Raw genomic sequence first — 14595 nt, 5'->3', positions numbered from 1 at the left:
CCTTTTTTTTAAAACGAAGAGATTGTTAGTCCAAAATAAGATGTAGATATATTTGGTCATTAGTAGAACTTAGAAATAACCGTGAAAAGTAAACATAGAGCTTGTTTGAATTGGTTTATTTTAAGTGCTTTCAAGCTAAAATAGCTTTAAAGCCATTTTGTAGTGTTTGGATAAAATAAAATAAAAAGTATTTTTAAGTACTTGTTTTTAAGCTAAAATGACAAAAACATGTCAAAAGCTAGAATTCCTAACGTATGGCTTAACATCTATTTTGACTTAAAAGTCACTTAAAATAAGCCCATCCAAACGGGTTCATATTCCTATTGTAATGTTTGTGATAAAGAACTATTTGGATTAAGAATTGGATATGCGTATTAAAGCAATACACTATCATGCAACTAATTTACATAGAGAAATTCAAAAATAACCAGATTTACAAGTGGACATTCAAAAATAGCCACAGTTTCAAAAGTAATCAAAATTTAGCTACTTTTCATGTAAAGATAAATCTGAACGAAAACACTGTTCAAAATTCAGAAAATATTCCAGCATAATATACTGGAGTTCCAGCATAAGTATACTAAAACTCCAGCATAATACACTGGAGTTCCAGTATAATATACTGGTCCGATATAATATGCTGGAAGTTCATACACATGTGCTCCAATCTTCAGTATATTATGCTGGAACTTTCCACGTGTTGGAGTTCCAACATAATATGCTGGAAGTTCATACACAGGTACATCGATCTCCAGTATATTATGCTGGACCGATCCCTGTTGCAACAAAATAGTGGTTATTTTTCAATGACTTTGCGAACGCTGACTATTTTTGAATGATCAGTCCGAAAACTGGCTAGCCCGTGCCATTTTAACTAATTTACAGTGCCAGTGGGCCTGGTGATTGATCATTATTTAATTGAAAAAATGACATTGTATAGGCGCTTTAAAAATAATAGCCGAAAAACATGTAAAATTTATATATTTTTTATACATTATATACAAAAATTATATAAGTTTTATACACTTTTCGGCTATCAGACGTAAATAGTTTATGTCGCGGGCTAAAAGTAATAATACCCCTATTTAATTGACTTCGACTAAGAACTAAATATAAGATTTGAAGTTTGAAGAAAATCTACGATTATATTATTAATTATTTTTTTTTTTAATTTTTTTTTTGGTGTTTGGTGCTTGGTATACATTTCGGGCTTGACTAATTCGGAAATTGGATTCGTGCCCAGGAGTCCCACTTTAAGAGGTAAAGAGCTTCATATCAAAGATAATTTTATACTCAGTGTTAGAACTCAAAACCATTAATTAAATATGTAGAAATACCTACAACTCCATCGTATCCTTTGGTGATAGAGCATATTAGTACTAGTCAAGCTCAAGAACGCGGCAATCAATTGATATCCTAATCCAAGTACACACTCATAAGGTTAGAATTTGTCGTTGATAATTGAAATTTATGGTGGCATTGACGGGACAAGTTAATTATAGTTTTATAGAGGGGAGAAAAAGATCATCGAGGATCTCATGGAATATTCCTTCTATCCACTCACTTGGTCCTACAATCTCGAGTTTTATAAAATTTTCATATCTTTTATTGGCCTAGTGTTGAGATTGAGTATTGATAATGAAGGAATTCTTTAACGAAAAATAAAGGGAACTTTACACCGTGTACCTACTTTTAAAAGCCCTTAACACAATATACTTCAATTATGAAATTACATGTAGTACACACCAATTAATTACCTTACATATCCATTTAGTCAAAAGAACAATAACTACCATATAAATTTACTCCCTAATTAAAGGAAAGTATCGATCTATATAAAACAAATCCACTCCATCCGTTTAAACTTTAGACCAAAATTAAAGAATAAAATTCCTTTAAACAAAGCCTTTTCTTGTGAGAACCGTTGTCCTTATTTTCTTTTATACAATAAACAATTATTCAGTAAAATATTCATTGTATACTAGTATTATGTATAGCATGTTAATATTGTAAGTAAAATAAAATACACATAATAAATAAAAATAAAGATATATTTGGTTTGGATACTATATTCCAAATTAGAATATTGTGATATATTTAGTTTGAATATTGTATTTTAAATCAGAATCTTGTGGTATGTTTGATTTGAATACAATATTATTGTATTTTTTATTTAAATATTGTATTCCAAATTAGAATATTATGGTATGTTCGATTTGAATATTGTATTCCAAATTAGAATATTGTAGTTTGTTTGATTCGAATACTGTATTTTTTATTAGGATGTTGTGGTGTATTGGTTTGAATAGTATGTTCTAGTATTTTATTTTAGTTTAGATATTATATCTCAAGTTAAAACATTTTCACCTTATTTTTGTTTCTCTTTAGATTTAGATGGAAGAGAAAAAAAATACAATGAAGGACGTAGAGAAATGATTGGGGTATGAACTTCTTGGTTAGAAGGTTAGTATAATCCCAATTCCTTAAAACGTGGGACGATGGGGTGTTTTAAGGGAGCAAGAGATAATTTAGTTCCTTAAAATGTGGGATTTGTTTAATGGTATATAATGATATTAAATATTTAAAAAGTAAACAAAGTTTTATAAAATAGGTATACAAGGTAAAATAAATATTTTAAATGTATATGAAGTTAACTAGTATTTTCCATGGGTATACCACGTAGATTTTCCAAAAATAAAAGGCTGACGAAACGAAATCGTGGGGTCTAAAAGTTGCGGTATAAACACAAAGGCAAAATACCCGTTAAAAACCCCCTAAACTTGACACGGATTATTAGTTACAGTCTTAAATTATTCGTGGTCTTAATTATTCCTCATAACTTGACCTTTTGAGAGTCATTACCCCCTTGGACATTAATATGGCAAAGAGTGCGTGTGCACTCGCCTGCCACGTGAACTTTTCCTGTATATGTGGCATTTTTTTGTTAAATAAAATATATTTTTACCTTTTTAGGTATGTTACTTTTTTAGATAATTTTTTTCGAATACAATTTATAATAAAACTTGGATAGAACTACATTACTTAGGCTAAAAAATTTTATTTGGCTAAAAATAATAAAGTTTTAGTTAATCTTTTTTTGAATTTGACTTGAAAATAAAGATTTATACAATTGAAATAAATAGTCAAGGCATCTAAAAAGTTATAAAAAATACATAGTTTGAAATTAATTATTTTGAAACAGCCTCTCTATTCTCACAAGGTAGGGGTAAGTTTTGCGTACACACTACCCTCCCCATACTCCACGGTGTGGGATAATACTGGGTATGTTATTGTTGTTGTTGTTGAAATTAATTATTTTGGCTATAATTTTTTATATAGCTCTGAATTATGGTGCTCTAAAAATATATTTTTTATAAATTTTATCTGAAAAAGTAAAAATACACAGTTGAAATAAATAGTTATTGTATCAAAAAAGAAATAAAAAGAGTGTACACTTTCTTCAATTGTGTATTTTTATTTCTTCAACGGTGTATAATTTCTTCAACTACACTCTTTTTATTTCTTCTTTTGATGCAATGACTATTTATTTTAATTGTGTATTTTTACTTTTTCAAGTAAAATCTATAAAAAAAATATATTTTTAAAGTACCATAATTTAGAGATATATAACAAATTATAGCCAAAATAATTAATCAAACTATGTATTTTTTTTTAACTTTTTAGATGCATTGACAATTTATTTTAATTGTATAAATCTTTATTTTCAGGTCAAATTCAAAAATAATTAACTAAAATTTTATTATTTTTAGCCAAATAAAAAAATTTAGCCTAAATAATGTAGTTCTATCCAAGTTTTATTATAATTATATTCTAAAAAAATTATCTAAATAACATACTTAAAAAGGTAAAAATATATTTTATTTTTAAAAAAAGTGCCACATATACAGGAAAAATTCACGTGGCAGGCGAGTGCACCCACACTCTTTGCCACATCAGTGTCCAGGGGGTAATGGCTCTCAAAAGGCCAAGTTGAGGGGGGTAATTAAGACCACGAATAGTTTAAGGCTGTAACTAATAATCCGTGTCAAGTTTAGGGGGGTTTTAAGGTATTTTGCCAAATAACAACAACAACAACAACAACAACAACAACAACAACAACAACAACAATAATAATAATAATAATAATGTCTTAATATCAAATATATTAGAACAATAACACTGTATAACTGATGTAAAAATAATAGTCGAAAAAATGTATAAGATTTGTATATTTTTTTGTATATATATATACACACATTATGTATGTTATATACAAAAAATATACAAATTTTATATATATTTTTTCGGCTACTAAATATAAATAATTTTTAGCGCGGGATAGAAATGCTAATACCCCGAATCGGTTATATAAATGCGCATTTCGTTATTTATTAAACTCAAAACATATCTCTATGGTATAGAACATCGTTATCATTAATTTAGTGTGGACACAGTAATACTCTGAACACGTCAATGTAAAATCTTGTACATTTATGTATAAAAGCATTTTTTTAGCATGAATAGATAAAATATCGGCTATAAATTACAAATAAATCAGAAAATTGTAGTTCTTCTTAGCTAATATAATATACACTTATGATTTTGTAAAAACTCCGCGTTTACCTTAATAAAGTCAGCCATTTTTTATATTAACTTAACCTCAACTCAGAAGTAAAGGTCACATCATTGCTCGAGGGAAAGAACTAATTGCCTTGAAATTGCTAGGATTTTGGGGTATAATTTTGTAGCATGAATTATTCGTTACTATATTTTTGACAATCTCGGCCATTCTTTTCGACTGATTTGAATTACATTAAAGAAAAGGTTGGTTCTTGATTTGAGAATATATATTTTAATAATACGAATAAATGGTCGGTTTAAATATTTATTTGTAATGAAACTATCTCCAGAATATAAGATATGGGAAGTCATATTCTCTATCCTAGTAGTTAAAGTATTCGTGACATTCATTCAAAACTCATTAATTTATTATCATTGATATTTTCAAGTATTGGAAGTGGATTATAAGAATCCATAATTTGTGAGATATAATTTCTTCTTGTTTTATATATAGTTGTTTTTTCTTAAGCATTGTCAAAGATCAACGGCTACATTATCAAGAAGGATTTATATGCTTCTCATTTGTGAAAGGATGAAAAAGTGTGAATTTTCTTTATAGCAATTATACTTCGTCAATTTCTTGTATTCGAATTTGTAAGTCATTATCAAGAAACTTTTCTTTTTGGCTTGAAAAGGAAATTATGTTATATATTAATGAAGGTTATATAATTAGCCTTTTCGAAGGCACATCGTCCCAGCAAAATCCTAGCATTTTTCTTGTAATCTTCTCTTATCTTTGTCATATTTTAAATCACTGAGGATTATTTTGGTCGTGAGTTTGATCTTTTTCGGAAGTAGTCAGAAACAATTTTATTTTTAAATTTTAAATTTCCGACATTCACCTACAAGTTTGGACATTAAAAAGAAGAAGAAGAAGAAGAAGAGAAAAGCAATAATATAGTGTGTTCATGGGACTTAAACTCAAAATTGACGGGGTCTTTCATTTGTTGGCTTTAAGTCTAAATTACATTAACATATAATCTACTTTGGTACAATTTACAGTATATTCCCTCTACCATTTTCAAAATTTCGCGTACTATATTATTTTTAGCAAACGAAAGACATTTCAAATATTCATATTGTTTCAACTCCTTGCTAATTAATCAAACCAAAAATTGAACGAAACAAAAAAAAAAATTATGTTGAAAATATTGCAATTCAACAGTCATATATCAGTCGTTAATTTTCATGAAAAATTTGTTTAGCTAGATATCTCGAATTTTTAATTAGGGAGATTATTATATAATTCAAGCAAAAGAGTATGTAATAATATATGTCATGGACCTTGGGAAGCGTCTTGATATTAAGCTTCAAATGAGCAATGTCATATACGTATACTTCGACCAAAATGATAACCAAATGATATGTCGTAAATCGTAATAACTATAGACCGCAACTACATAAAACAATCGCTACAAGAAAAATTCAAATATCTAGAAAATTGTAAAATAGTATAATCGCATAGTTAGATGAATTTATATTCACAGATATGATACATTATTATTCAATATTTCAATTTTTCGATAATCTTTTAATAGAAAAGCAAAAAAATGAACTTCGTTTTGGGTAATATGACTTTTACTAAATTCTGAACAATAGAAAACGCTTAGACAACTCTAAAGGCTTGATGATATTATAATTGAGGCTACAACATTAAACTGAGATGTAACTAGATTATATTTTATTATAAGAATCTACCAATAATTTATCTCAGAATAAATGCCACCCCTTCCTTCTCTTTTGACCATTTGAGTTTTGTTTGAGTGAATTAATACATAGGTCTTTCATAAACTTAGAGGCAGATATTTACAGAATTGAAATATATGAAAAGAGTATCAAAATTTTCCTTGCCCTAACCCCGGTTCATGTAACTGTTTTTGTATTCCCAAAATTCGTCGAGCAACCCTTTCTTGCGGATAAATATAACCTTTACGTGCACGTAACATATCATGAAACTAAGCGACGTGCCCTCTTCTTTTTTTTTTTTTAATGAAGGGCTTTATTAATGATCAGACTGATAAATATATTTTTGTACAAAATAGAAATAAATTAATTAAGCTAGGTCTTTAGTACTATACGAGTAATTTCTTGAAATACTATATATTACTCCTCAATTATTACTATTAGATTCCGAATATTGAAATTTGCTTTCAAACATGTACCTCTGATTTTATTTTGTTTTACTAAAAAATGAGAAGAAAAATTAGTACCAATTTATTCTATTTATGATTTTGTGTTGAGCTATGTAAACACATAACTATATAGAAGGATAAATAATTTTTTTTTATCTAGAATCAACGCCTTTCATTAAACAAAGATATTATACAAACCAAACCATAATAAAAATATACAAGAAAATAAAAACTCCAAGCAAATATAGGAGAGACCTTCTGTAATCTATGCTCCTTTTCTATTCGCAAATTTAAAACAACCAAAAAAGAAAAAAAAACATTAAATTGAGTTGTAACTAGATTATATGATTATGAAGATCTATCAATATCTTATCTCAAAATAAATGCTACTCCTTCCTTCTCTTGTTGACCATTTGGGTTTTGTTTGAGTGAGTTATTATATAGGTATTTCATAAATTTACACGAAGATATTTTTAGAATTGAAATATATGAAAAGAGTATCAAGATTTTCCTTTTCCTAACCCAGGTTCATGTAAGTGTTTCTGTATTTCCTAAATTTACTTGACGAAGAATTCTTTCTTGCGGATAAATATAACCTTTACATGCACGTGACACATCATGAAACTAGGCGACATGTCCCTTTTTTTTCTTTTTTAAGTGGAGGGCTTTATTAATAATCAGACAAATAAATATATTTTGGTATAAAAATAAAAATAAATTAATCAAACTAGTTCTTTTAGTACTATACGAGAAATTTCTTGAGATACTATATATTACTCCGTAATTATTACTATTAGATTCCGAATATTGAAATTTGCTTTCAAACATTTACCTCTGGTTTTATTTTGTTTTACTAAAAAGGAGAAGAAAATTCTGTACTAATTTATTCTATTTATGATTTCGTGTTGAGCTCAATAAACAAATAACTATTTAAAAAGATAAATAATTCAATTTTTTCGAATCAGCGCCTTTCATTAAACAAAGATACTATACAAACCAAACCATAATAAAAATATACAAGAAAAATAAAAACTTCGAGCAAATATAGGAGAGACCTTGTGATGACCCAAAGGGTCATCTTATGATTTAAGACATCATTCCGGGCTCATTAGCCTTAGAAATATTTAATTTTGTTCACCTCGATTTATGTGCGAAGTCCGGGCGTGAATCCAGAAAGCTTTTATGTGGAAATATATGAATTAATAATTTTTGAGAGTTAATATTTAATTTTTAGTTGACTTTGTTCAATATTTTGAATGAACGGACTCGGACTCGCGTTCTGACGGTCCCGGAAGGTCCGCAGTAAAATATAGGACTTGGTGTATGCCCGAAATTGAACTTCGAGGTCCCTAGCCTTAGAAATCAATTTTTGAAGAAAATTGTTATGCTGGATTTTTTTAAGGAAATAGAGAAAATGGATTAATGTTTGAACTCATTAGTATCAGACCCGTATTTTTAGTTCCGGGGCCCGGTACAGGTTTGTTATAATGTTTAAGTACTATCTGTGAAATTTGGTGGAAATCGGAGTTCATTTAACGTGATTCGGACGTCTGTTTGAGAAAATAGTGAATTTGAAGTGTTCTTGAGAAAAATCATGAGTTTTGAGGTTAAATTCGTAGTTTTTGATATTATTTTTGTGATTTGATCGCACGAGCAAGTCTGTATGATATTTTTAGACTTGCGTGTATGTTTGATTTGAAGACCTGAGGGCTCGGGTGAGTTTCGGGTAGGCCACAGAGTGTTTTGAGACTTAGAAAAATACCTGGACCTGAAAAGTTGCAGAATCGCAGGTCTCTGAACCAGGTTTCGCGGCAGCGCTGGAAATTCTGCTGACAGCGGTGGGCAAGGACAAGGTTCCACTGCAACGCCCATTTTTCCGCTGATAGCGGTGGGCAGGGACCAGGTTCCGCTGCTACACCCATTTTTCCGCTGATAGGTGGCAGGGACCTGAGGCGTACATATATATACAAGACTTTTCATTATTTTATTACTTTTCAAAAATAATAAAATCCTAAACATCCCAAGGCGATTTTTTAAAGACCCAAACTTCTCCAAATCATAAGTAAGTGATTTCTAACTCATCTTCTTCAATTTAATTCATCTTTTTAGATGATTTCACTTCAAAATCTAGGGTTTTCATGGGAAATTGGGTATTCTTGGGTAGAAATTAGGATTGTCAAATTTTGAGGATTTGGACCTCAAATTGAGGTCGGATTTCAAAACCAATTGCATATTTGAGTTCATGGGTGATTGGGTAATGGGTTTTGGTTCGAACTTCGAATTTTGACCAAGCGAACACGGGGTCGGATTTTGACTTTTGGGGAAAATATTGGAAAATCTATATTCATGCATTAGAATTAGTTTATTCAGCATTTATTGATGTTATTAAATAAATTATGAATAGATACAAGCGGATTGGAAGAGGAACCGAGAGGTAAAGCGGTAATTGAGGCTTGATTTTGTCCGTGGAATTGAGTTAAATGTTTGGTCTAACATTAGCTTGAGGGAATAGGTGTTGTGGTCTTATTTGCTATGTGTTAGTGTTGAGTGTGACATATAGGTGTGGTGACGAGTATCTATACGTTGGTGTCGAGCATACAAGTGAATCTTATATTATGACTGTTATGTCTTTTATCACGTACTGTTCATGCTTAAAAAGATGTTTCTCTATGTTGAGCAAGTCTTATGGTATTGATGAGTATTTTATCATTGTTGAGTATTATCTCAAGTTGAGAATTACTTCGTGAATGTAATTGTTGAACAAGAATGGTTATAGCTGATTCCCTTGCTGGGATGTTATTATTTCTATTGTTGATTCCCTTGCCGGGATGTATTATTTCTATTGTTTGGCCGAGGAAGAGTGTAAAGTACGAAGGGTGATGCCATGCATGATATTGTGAGTGAGTGTTATTCACGAAGGGTGATTTCATGTCGATTTGTGAGTGTTAATGCACGAAGGGTAATGTCGTGCCATGATTGGAGAGTTAAAGCACGAAGGGTGATGCCGTGCCATTTTTGTTATTTCTTATGGTGAGGACGGGAGTAAAAGCACGAAGGATGATGTCGTGCACGTGTTACTATTTCATTATTCCTGTTGATACAAATATGGTGTTCATTATGCTTCTCTGTTGGATTACTATTAAAATTCGATATTCCACGCAGCATGTTCCCCTTCCCATCTTTATATGTTATTTCCTGTTATTATTGTTCTGTTCGTATATGATTTAAATGCACAGTTTTATATGGTTATCGTGTCCTAGCCTCATCACTACTTCGTCGAGTTTAGGCTCGACACTTACCAGTACATGGGGTTGGTTGTACTGATACTGCATTCTGTACTTTTTGTGCAGATTTCGATGTTGGATCTTGTGAGTAGCTTGAGGTAGTTGCCTTCAGTCTAGGGAGACCAAGGTAGATCTACTGGCATTCACAGAGCATGAAGTCCCCCTTACCCTGATACTAGACTCTGTTGTCGCTCTTATTTCGAGAATAGTTGTACTTCTTTCAGATTTATATTTGTAGTAAATCTTAGTCATTCGTGGATTGTGACACCAGATCTATGGGGTAGTTATGTACTTAAGTTGTGGCACTGTTATATCATTTCCGCATTTCTTAATTATTTTGTTTACTAATATATGTTCCTGTTTGATAATAAAAATGGTGGTAAAACTGTAATTGTCGGCTTGCCTAGCTTTCACGAGAGGGCGCTATCACGATTTCTGAAGGTGAGAAATCCAGGTCGTGACAAGTTTGTATCAGAGAACTAGGTTGCTTAAGTTTCACAATTCACGAACAAGCTAGGTAGAGTCTGAGGGATCGGTACAGAGACGTCTGTGCTTATCCCCAGAGGCTACAGAGTTTAGGAATAATTTCACGTCTATTCATCTCTGTCATGCGATTTGACTTCTCAATGCTAATTGAACTCCTACTATGCTCTTTCGCAGATGGCGAGAACACATGCCTCTTCATCTGTTAATCAGCGGCCCGAGCCCCTAGTGGCAACTCCTACGAGGGGCAGAGGACGAGGACGAGGCCGAGGCCGTGTTAGAGGCCGAGGCAGGACTCAGTCTAGAGCAGCAGCACCAGCAGCGGAGCCTCAGGTAGAGTTTGATGATGAGGTTCCAGCCCAGACCGTTCCAGCAGAGCAAGCTCAGGTTCTAGAGGGGTTCATCGCTACCCCGATACTCCAAGATGCTCTGGTCCGTCTAGTGGGTCTTATGGAGAGTATCACTCAGGCAAGCATACTTCCTATAGCACCAGCCGTCTCTCAGGCCAGGGAAGGAGCACAGACTCCTGCTACTCGCACTCTAGAGCAGATGACTCCCTAATTTCAGACTCCAGCAGCTCAGCTAGTTGGGTTAGTTTCACCAGGTGTTGTAGCTCAGACAGGTAATAGAGGATCACTAAGCTTTTCACTACTACCTATTGCGGTACATATTCATAGGATCCCCAGGACTATTTGGGAAGCTATCATAAGGTTCTACAGAACATGGGGATAGTGAAGACCAATGGGGTCGACTTTGCTGCTTTTCGTTTGTCAGGTTCCGCCAAGAATTGGTGGAGGGATTATTGTTTGGCTGGACCAGCTGGGTCGCCTGCTTTGACTTGGGACCAGTTCTTTTAGCTATTTCTGGAGAAGTTTCTTCCTATCACTCAGAGGGAGGACTACCGGAGGCAGTTTGAGCGTCTTTAGCAGGGTTCTATGATCGTCACTTAGTACGAGAACAGAGTTATTGACTTGGCTCTTCATGCTCTCCTTATACTCCCCACCGACAGAGAGAGAGAGAGAGAGAGAGTGGGGAGGTTTATTGAGGGACTAGATCAGCCTATCAGATTGCAAATGGCTAAGGAGACAGGGAGTGAGATTTCTTTCCAGGATGCATCCAATATGGCCAGGCAAGTTGAGATAGTTCTATTACATGGGAGTGGTCAGGGGTTTGACAAGAGGCCTCGTCATTCTGGCAGGTTCAGTGGTGCCTCGTCTGGAGGTAGAGATTCTTTTGGTAGGGGCCATACTCACAGGCCATTTCATTCAGCACTTCAGAATTCTCACAGTGCTCTAGGTGGTCGTGGTTCTCATATGTAGTATTCTGACCAACTACCCTACAGTGCACACCAGATCCTCTTAGTGTACCTCTGCTCCAAAGTTTTCAGGGTGGTTACTCTGGTCTTCAGGGTCAGTTCTAGAGTCAGCAGTCCCAGCAACCGAGGTCTTGTTATACGTGTGGTGATCCGAGTCACATTGCTAGATTTTGCCCTCGAGCATCGAGCAGCTCTCAGTATCAGGGTTCTCGCGCTATGGTTCCGGCACCATGTGTTTTACCGCCCGCTCGGCCAACTAGAGGTAGGGGTCAGGTAGCTAGAGGTGGAGGTTGAGGTGTTAGAGGTGGAGGTCAGGACGCTATAGGTGGAGGCCAGCCAGTAGGAGGCCATCCTAGGGATGTAGTTCAGAGTGGTGGGGCACAGCCTTGGTGTTATACTTTCCCATCCAGGCCTGAGGCTGACGCATTCGATATTATTATCACATGTACGGTTTTAGTTTGTAGTAGAAGTGCTTCAGCTCTATTTGATCCAGGGTATACATACTCCTATATGTCCTCTTATTTTGCTACGTATTTGGTTGTGCCTCGTTATTCTTTGAGTGCTCCTGTATATGTGTCTATACCATGGGTGATTCTACTATTGTAAATCGCGTATATCGCTCGTGTGTAGTTATTATTGGGGGTCTTGAGTCCCGTGTAGATCTTCTTCTTCTTGATATGGTCGATTTTGATGTCATTTTGGGGATGGATTGGTTGTCACCTTATCATACCATATTGGACCGTCACGCCAAGATCGTGACCTTAGCCTTACCGGGGTAGTTTCCTCGATTGGAGTGGAGAGGGACTCCTGGTCATTCTACCAGCAGGATTATCTCTTATATGAAGGCTCGGTGTATGGTCGAGAAGGGGTGTTTGGCTTATGTTCGTGATTCTAGTGCTGAGCTTCCTTCTATGGATTCTGTGCCAGTTATTTGGGAGTTTTTAGAGGTATTTCCTGCAGACCTGTCGTGGATGCCATTTGACAGGGATATTGAATTTTGCATTGATTTGGCTCCGGGCACTCAGCCCATTTCTATACCATTGTATCGCATGGCCCCGCCAAAGTTGAAGGAATTGAAGGAGCAGTTGCAGGATTTTCTTGATGAGGGCTTTATTAGACCTAGTGTCTTGCCCTGGGGTGTGCCGGTATTGTTTGTTAAGAAGAAGGATGGATCAATGAGGATGTGTATAGATTATTGGCAATTGAATAAAGTCACCATCAAGAACAAGTATCCATTGCCAAGGATTGATGATTTATTTGATCAGCTTTAGGGTGCCAAAGTGTTTTCCAAGATTGCTTTAAGATCTAGCTACCATCAATTGAGGATTATGGCATCCGATGTCCCTAAGACAATTTTTCGGACTCGATATGGGCATTATGAGTTCCTAGTGATATCATTTGGGTTGACAAATGCCCCAACAACATTTATGGATTTGATGAACCGAGTGTTCAAGCCCTACCTGGATTCCTTCGTGATTGTTTTCATTGATGATATCTTGATCTACTCCTACAGCCGAGAGGATCATGAGCAGCATCTTCGAGTCGTTCTCTAGAATCTGAGGGACAACCAGTTATATGCTAAGCTTTCGAAATGTGAGTTATGGTTGAGTTTAGTTACATTCTTGGGTCACGTTGTATCAGTAGAGGGTATCCAGTTGGATCGGAAGAAGATAGAGGCAGTCAAGGACTGACCTAGACCCACATCAGCTATAGAGATCCGAAGTTTCTTGGGTTTGGAGGGTTATTACCGTAGGTTTGTGGAGGGGTTTTCATCTATAGCAGCCCCGATGACTAGGTTGACCCAAAATGGTGCCCAGTTTAGGTGGTCGGACGAGTGTGAGGTGAGCTTTCAAAATCTCAAGACAACTTTGACTACGACACCGGTGTTGGTATTGCCCATAGGTTCAGGGCCATATATAGTATATTGTGACGCATCTCGTATTGGACTTGGTGCGGTGTTGATGCAGAATGCAAGGTTATCGCATATACTTCACGGAAGTTGAAGATCCATGAAAAGAATTATCTAGTTCATGATCTGGAGCTAGCAGCCATTGTTCACGCGCTGAAGATTTGGAGGCACTATTTATATGGTGTGTCATATGAGGTGTTCACAGATCAGAAGAGTCTACAGTATTTGTTCAAGCAGAATGAGCTAAATTTGAGGTAGGGGAGGTGGTTGGAGCTGTTGAAAGACTATGATATCACCATCTTGTATCATCCGAGGAAGGCCAATGTGGTGGCTGATGCTTTGAGTAGGAAGTCGGCTAGTATGGGTAGCCTTGCATATATTCTAATTGGTGAGAGACTGCTTGCTTTGGATGTTCAGGCTTTAGCCAATCAGTTCGTAAGGTTGGATGTTTCTGAGCCCAATCATGTTTTAGCTTGTACAGTCGCTCGGTCTTCACTATTTGAGCGTATCAGGGATCGACAGTATGATGATCCTCATTTGCTAGTCCTTAGGGACACAGTGCGACACGGTGGTGCCAAGCAGGTTACAGTTGGAGATCATGGAGTTTTGAGGATGCATGGTCGAGTTTATATGCCTATGTGGATGGACTTCGTGAGTTGATTCTAGAGGAGAACCATAGTTCCTGGTATTCTATTCATTTGGGAGCCGCTAAGATGTATCAGGATTTGCGGCAACATTATTGGTGAATGAGGATGAAGAAGGATATTGTTACATATATAGCTCGGTGTTTGAATTGTCAAGAGCATTAGAGACTTGGTGGTTTGCTTCAGAAGATTGAGATCCCTGAGTGGA

This window comes from Nicotiana sylvestris, chromosome 1 (assembly GCF_000393655.2).
Source record: "Nicotiana sylvestris chromosome 1, ASM39365v2, whole genome shotgun sequence".
Classification (NCBI taxonomy): domain Eukaryota; kingdom Viridiplantae; phylum Streptophyta; class Magnoliopsida; order Solanales; family Solanaceae; genus Nicotiana; species Nicotiana sylvestris.
This window is presented reverse-complemented; position numbering follows the sequence as displayed.